The sequence below is a fragment of the Cyanistes caeruleus genome, chromosome 1 (assembly GCF_971803275.1).
Source record: "Cyanistes caeruleus chromosome 1, bCyaCae1.hap1.1, whole genome shotgun sequence".
Lineage (NCBI taxonomy): Eukaryota > Metazoa > Chordata > Aves > Passeriformes > Paridae > Cyanistes > Cyanistes caeruleus.
In genome coordinates this window covers 17,836,187-17,843,878 of record NC_141701.1, presented here as the reverse complement: position 1 = coordinate 17,843,878, position 7,692 = coordinate 17,836,187, and the positions used below count along the sequence as shown (strand labels likewise).

General features: G+C 35.6%; 1 long non-coding RNA gene across 1 annotated transcript; it reads right to left on the bottom strand.

The window, feature by feature from the left end:
• Window positions 1-213: 213 nt before the first annotated feature.
• Window positions 214-7,365, bottom strand: LOC147655344 (uncharacterized). The gene is made up of 2 exons (XR_015278792.1): window positions 7,081-7,365; window positions 214-4,010 (listed from the first exon to the last, which is right to left on the bottom strand). It is a non-coding gene; the product is annotated as an uncharacterized LOC147655344 (long non-coding RNA).
• Window positions 7,366-7,692: the final 327 nt, after the last annotated feature.

The following is a 7,692-nucleotide window of genomic DNA, read 5'->3' as shown; positions in this document are numbered from 1 at the left end:
TCCCATCAAAAGAAATAGCCTTAATCATCCACAATAACATTGCATTAATTATTAATAAGGCTAATCAGCAGTCAAAATTGCTCATATTAAATATTAATCATAGGGGTAGATGAATTCTTATTATTTGTGACAGGCACACTAACCCTATTTCTCAATACATTTGTGGTGTTTTTATTTATCTGCCAGAAGTAATAAGAAACATTTCAACTGTTATTTGTTAAAAGATGCTGGAAAATATTAACCTCATAGCTTGTGTTTTACTTACAAACACTAATTATCGGGAATAAGGCAATATAATAGGAAAGGCAGTAAACTATTGGGAGGATATAAAAAAAGTTCTTTTCTTGATATGAGGATTTGTGATACTCCAAATTCAGGCTTCATGCGAGCTGACAGACACAACTATCTTCCTGAGACTCAGCACGAGTTTGACACAGATGTTTTCCGTTCAGCAGGGATTGGTATTGTGTTACTTTGTGTGTGCGTGGTATTTTGCTTTATCTGACAAACCAGAAGTGTTCAGCTGTCTGGGCTGAAGTTTTCTGTTCTGGCAGCAGTTTTTTGGTAAGTCTGAGAAAGTAAAGCTTACCAGCTTTCATGTGGCTGCCCGTGTAATGCAGGGCAACGCTGTGGTACCACCTTGAAGTCGCATCTTTCCAAACTCCCATCTGAGTTGTCACTGATGAAGCAAAGTCACAAGTACCAGAAAACATAAACAGAATTTTTTATTATTGCTGATTTTTTTGTGAGAGGTAGGATTGGTGAAGGACTGTATTTTGGCATCCACATAAGAATAGGTGGTTTTTTTTCTCATTCTAATGAAATTTGAGAGAATTTGCTGAGGCTGAAACATAATAAATATGCTAACAACAGAAGATAGCACTTTTTTTCAGTGGGTATTAAACAAAAATAAGCTTTAATATTTAAACATAAAAAAAAATCCTTATGGCGTGCCTGAAATAGAAATTTTAACAAGTATAATTCTATTTCTAAATTATAAACATAGCATATATTAAATTGCAATTGACCATATGTATTATGAGTAACAACTGTGGTTGTTGTTGCTTTGCAGCTTAATTCAACAGAAGATAAATATTATAATAATTACTGTGAGCATAACCTAGTAGTTGCTGAAATTAATAGGAGTATTTAAATTATTTTCAGTGGCTTTTGGACCCTGTATGGGTTCTGCAATTAAATGTACTTGTGCTGTGTTTGATGGTACTACACACCTGTGCAAGTATTTAAACTAGTGGATTTTAAATGCATGGACATATACAAAAAAGTTTGGAGAACAATTTTTAGTGCAAGAACAGTTTCCAATGTTTTTCAGACAGCTAAATGATTTAAATGTTTTTGATCAATGTTGTACACACTTGAAAAACTGGAGCAATTGAACATGGTTGAAAAGGTAATAACACTGAAATTTACAAGTCCCTAGGATACATAAATTTGCTTGTTGTGTAATTCTACGTGAAGAAAAACAAAGCAATGGACAACTCATGCATACTGCTGGAGATCTAAATGTGTAAAATCTTTCATCAACTCTTTGATCTTTTAAAACCATGTGGCAGGTTTTATTTTAGAAATAAAATTAGTAGTGTTGGCCTATAAATCAAAGTATGTAAGATTTGTGTTTAAACTGAATTTAAAATTTCAAGAGATTTAATATGAATCACATCTGAGTTACAGAATTTTGTCAATATCATTATGTGTTGTTATATATATTTTTAAAAGATCTGTCCATTGTAATCCTGACTGGGTAGTCTGCAGTAGTTGTTTGGTTTTTTTTAATAATATATATGTATATATATAAATACATATTCACACATACTATAAAGTAAATTGCCCCAGTTTAATTATGCTGATGTACCAGGAGAGGAAAACAATCCTCAAATTAAAGCAAATTCTTACACCAAATATAGGAGAGTTCTGAGTCTAAGGGGGTCTGAAGCACCAAGGGACCAAGGCTTTTTGTGACCCCTGCATGGACTGTTGTGTGGTTCATGCATCAAGGGACAAAAACTGAGGTGCAGCAGTTTGGAACTGGTAAACAACCATTTAAAAGCACCTGGAAAAAAAATCAGAAGCTGAAAGAAATGGAGAAAAATTTTTATCTACTTCCACTGTTTTATCTTCTTATTTTTATCTACTTCCACTGTTTTCCTCTGCTTTTGTTTACATGTGTGTTCCTAAAGAAAACCCATCAGAAGCTGACATGAATAATTCATACAAGATGATCTGGGTGCCAATGTATTTGTATTAGAAGTAATCACAGAAAAATATGAATGAACATCCACAGTTGTTATCTCTGTGTTGTGTCTGTATAGTCAAATTCCATAATCAGAGAAAAATTGAAACAATTACATAAAACATGCTGAGAAAAATGAGGGTAGAAATTAAAAAAAAATCAAAATAGCAACAGGGCCTCTGAGGTAGGAATAAGAATGAAGCTGTCAGATCTCTCACAGGCAACTATTGTAGAATATTGGAAGTGTTTTGTCAACTTTCAGACAACACTGAAACACAGCAAGTAGAAACTGCAAAAATATCTTTCTCTCTAGAACTGTAAAAGCAAAAAATTTCAATTTTTAGGGCAGAGGCAGCAATTCAGCTTAGCATAGAATGTGTTTGATAATTAGGGTTTGGTGTTTCATTGCCAACAGCTAGCAGAAAATGTCTTGTTGATTAATCCTTTAATGAAAAATGTCAGTTCCATCACTGATTGGTCTGTTGAAACTGGAAGAGTTCAAAGTCATGAATGAACAGAAAAGAAGGACTGACACAGCCTGGGTCTAAACAGATGCTGCACTGTAGCCACCATGGTACAACTGAGTGCTTTTTTCTCATACTTACTGTTGTGGGGAGAGCATAAACCTTCCACTGGTGCCTTTATCACACATCTGAAGAAGCATCCCTACAGAAAAGTAGAACATTTTCCATACAGTATTGAATCAGTCTCCTTACACATGCCAGGAGTCCTTACAGATTATGTAACAGCTGAACTGAATAAAAATTTAGAATCAAAGCTTAATATTTGAACAAATTCTTTTTATGTGAGCTTTACTGAAAGACTAAATTTGAAACTGCAGATTTGCAAAATCTTCAAGTTATGTCTTTAAAATGCATACTCGAAGGCCTTAAGCACTGTAAGAATATTGTTTATCCCATGCAATAAGAATTTTTCAAAAGTCAACCCACCAGGTTACTAATGAGTGCCTTGTGAATTTTTAGCATGAACTCTGGAAAACCAGTCTAACTTGTGAAGAAGCATCATCTAAGTTCCAGAGGAGTTGCTAAGTTTGGAGTGAAATTTGAGTCAAGTCCCAGACCTGTTCCAATCTAAGTAACAAGTGATTGACATATGCTTATTGGAAAAAAGATATATATATATAAAATGAGAAAAGAATTACTGAAATAAATTTTCCTGTCTAATGCAAACATTTTAAATGGTCCTATCTTAAATCAGTAATGTTCTCTGATTAGTTCTGGGCACTTCTTATCAGCTTTAAATTTAAATAGAGAACACCATACTGCATAAAAGTCAAATAAAAAGAATATATATATTTCTAATGCTAAGACTGCAGTATGTCCCAGAGGACTTCCAGATTGCCACAGTGGACAGTCTGCAACATGCCTGGTGTCCTTGCTGTTGAAGTCCCTGCCCACTGAATACAAGTGTTTATAAAAGCTGAAAACCAGCTGTCTGAACTGAGCGCAGCTCTCCAATCTCATCACAAACTGAACACAGCTGTCCGACTCCATCACCTCGTCCCAGGCTGGATGTAGGCTTTTGTGGCACTCCAATAATTGTGTTGTTTCTAGGCTGCCTTCCTTTCCTTGCTGTTGGTCGGCTTCCCTGGCTCCTGGCTCTGGAAGCTGTCCCATTTTCCCCGGCTGGCCTGCAGCCTGTGCCAGACGGACGGGCTCCAGCGGGGCAGGGTCCGGGCAGGTGAAAGGTACCCCAGCCGTGTGTGGTGTCCTCAGACTTCAGAGAAAACAAGTCTATGCTGCAAGAGAAGCAACTAGAAGCTGCAGGCAGATCTAAGTACCTGCTCTGATCATTGTTCTCTGAAGATTTCCACAACTATCTGGATGGTTATCCATTGTAAATGATATCCCAAAAGAGGAAGAACTGCCAAATTGGTGAAATATCTCCTCTACACTCAAAAAGCAGAATATTTGCTATGATGACCTAGGACCAGGAATTCTACATGAATAGAGAGTACTTGAAGCATCAAGCTGTAGAAATGTTTTTCCATTATTCCTCAGACCACAATAAACATTTGTATAATTTACAGAAACTAGAATAGATTCAGAAGGTCTGACTGACAGACATCCTACATAAATACTCTGGATTCTGAAGGTAAAGTGTTCTCCTGCGATTTGCAGTCTTTATTTCCTAAATCTTTTCTTTGGGGAAAAAACAAACAAAAAAAGACACCAAGAAAGCAAAACAAAACAAAATAAACAAATCTGTGTGCCCCCTCCCCATGACAAAAACCCCTGAACAATAGAGATTTGATACCACAAGAGAGTGCTATAAGCATTGAACAATCATTAGTTCATCTTGGTTTTCCTTTTGTAAGATTCTTTTTTTAGTGAGAAAAACAATTCTTTTTAAACTCAAAATGTCTTAGATTTTAAAATTCTGACTAAATATTTTTATGTGGTATAATGACAGAAATTTAATAATGGCAAAGTATAATAATGGCAAAGTATTTTAGCTTTCCCAAATATTGGAGGATTTGTGTTTCATTGTTTTTTTTTTTAATTTGACAGTATAATAAAAAAAACAGTTCTTCCTAAATTTTCATCTCTGTGGTGTCAATGACTAGTGTTGCTAGAAATAAATCTCTTTTTCTTTCATAATCTGGTATCTTAACTTTCTGTATCAGTAAGTATATATTGTTTTCTCAGCCTATCACCCTTGCTTTCTTACACAAGTCACAGGACTGAATACTCAATTAATTCAGAAATTCTTCCTATCTGACTCATTGCATAACTTAATTAATTTTCTGCTAGGGTAATTAATCTATTCTTCAATGTATTGTCTAGTGATCAGAATAATTGCTGGGCTAATTTTGTGTCAACTTGCCTACTGGTCTAATTTCTTCCTATTAAAAATATTCTTGATTCATTTTCTAACCATGTAATCTTTGTAATTCATTCCTAAATGATTTCCATGCTTCCCTGAATTTTGCCCCACAAAACAGAGGTTTAAATTCATTGGAATATTTATGAAAAAAAAAGTAAAAAGAAAGGTAAGGCCATTTTTTATACTTGTCACACACAGAGTTTAGAAATTGAGTAAAGTAGGACAATAAAGAAACCTAGGTGGAGTGAAGAAGGATTTTCTTTGTCAACAACCAAATGAAACTCATTTGCTGGGCTCTGTACAAGCACCATTTATCACTGTTCAATACGTGCTACCCTGCAGATTTGGACTGTATGTACTGGAGTCAGAACCTCCATCCAGGTCTCAGGCTTTAGGGGCACCACTGCCAGTCTACTTTAGCCTCCATATGGAGGTAGGATCAAGTTTGCATAGTTAAATTCTGAGAGATCTAGTTCATTTTTAAATCCCAAGGGAAAGAAAATTAATAAAATTCTTCCAAAGTCTGTCTCTTAATTTCAGCAGTGCAGCATTTTGACATTTTTGCTTAATACCCAACCTACATTTTCTGCAGACTAGATTACCAACTCATTGTTTTTTCAGCTTTGTCAGTAGAGAAAAAAATATTATCATCCTATTTCCACTGGCATTTTACATGGTCTACTGCTTCTCATATCTACACTCAACTGTCTCTTTTCTAAGACTAAAGAAAACCAGCGGCTTTAATCTTTCTTTGCAGGCAGGCAGGTCATACTTTCTAAGATTTTAGCACTTTCTTATTTCCTGTGGATTCTTTCCAGCTCACTATTATCATTTGGAACACTTGTTCTGTAAACTTTGTTACTTCAACCAAGGCCTCAACAATGCTAAATAAACCAGAAAAAGTCTTTCCACAGTGAAAGACTTTTAGAAAGAAAATGCATCCTACTACTATGCCTAGTTTGTGATCCAATAGAACTACCCGAATGTCCTATACTGCTGCCTAGGCATTTATTTCCCTCTTTCTTTGTCCTTTTTATGCACCCTTCAGCTGTACTTACATTTGCCTTTACTGAGTTTTGTGTATCTGAGTTCAATCCAGCTCTTCAGCTTATTATGATAATTTTGATCATATTCTGTGGGTTCCTTGCACTCTGCCCCTGCAGAATTAACAACCCTCCTGCTCTTTCATCATGCAAATCATTAATGAAAACACTAATGGGACAAAGGCAGACCTCTGTGGGATGACATGTTCAGTTAATTCACAGTTAGATGATGAAAAATTAAAAAGCTTTCTTTGACTGTAGTTCTCAGATGTACACCTACTACATCTAATTCAAATTTCTTAGTTTTCTGATTATTTAGTTTCTGAGATTACTGCACAGCAGTTATCAAAGTTCTAAATTTATTAAATCTACATCTTTTCCCTTTATCTACTGTGCAGTTATTTTGGTGCAAAATAAAAAAAACCCCAGACTTATTCATAAAGTTTTGAGTAAGTCCAATTTGTCTGTTTCATATGACTAATTTTTCTTGTGTTTTCCAATACTCTCCCACATATTTTCTTGAATTGCTCAGGTTCTCATCCCATTACGTGATCCTTAAACACAACTTGCTACAATTTTTATTCTCTCAATTCTAAATTCTTAGAGTTTGCTAAAAATTGACATTAGTATTTAAACTATTATATCTAGTTTCATTAATACTTCAGGTTGAAAGGCGCAAACCCAGATTTCACTTGCACAGAAATTGCATGAACATAATTTAGATCAGAACTGGCCTCCAGTTTTCCTGCCCAAATCCCCACTCAGGGAAGTTCCAAATTGTTTGTGTCTTGTTCCAAATTATTTCTTGTTCATGGCCTTGTCCAGTTGAGTTTTTTTTACCTCCAAGGTTGGCCTATTCTTATTTTGGACTACCCTGATAGTGAGAGTAGTTTTCTGATGGAGTTTCCCATACTGAAAGATGAATCTGCTGCCTCTCACCTTGCTGTGCATTTCTTAAAAGGTCTGCTTCCATCCTTACTTCATTCTCCCATGAAGTAGTTGCAGGAATGGTTTCTTCTGCCTCTCTTTTCTAGGCTGAACAGGTTCAGATCTTTGAACCCCTCACCACATGCCACATGTGTGCCACATGCTTCTGTCACCCAGTCTTCCTCCCTGAACTCACCAGCAATGTCAAAATCTCTATTTGTGGGGTGCCCCATGATGGACACAGCCCTCTAGATGTGTGCCACAGAGCTCAGAGGAGGAGAATAATCACTTACTTTCAGCAGCTGGTTGTCATCTTGCTGATTTTAGCCAGGACACAGATGTGTTTATCTAAAGAAGAACACACTGCTCCATTTCTACTTTGATAATTTTTTCCACATTGTTAATGTTTAGCTACCTATATAATGAGGATCTTTCAGTATTTTTTTTTACCCCATAGTCATTCATTAATATTATGTAGCAATGAGTGGCTGATTATATCTCCTTAATAGTATTTAAAAAGGAGACATTACACAACAACTCTATATACCATTGACCATTACAGCCTCACACTCAAAACCATTTTCTGATTCAAAACTCCATCAACAATAGATTTTGGTGTCCTGA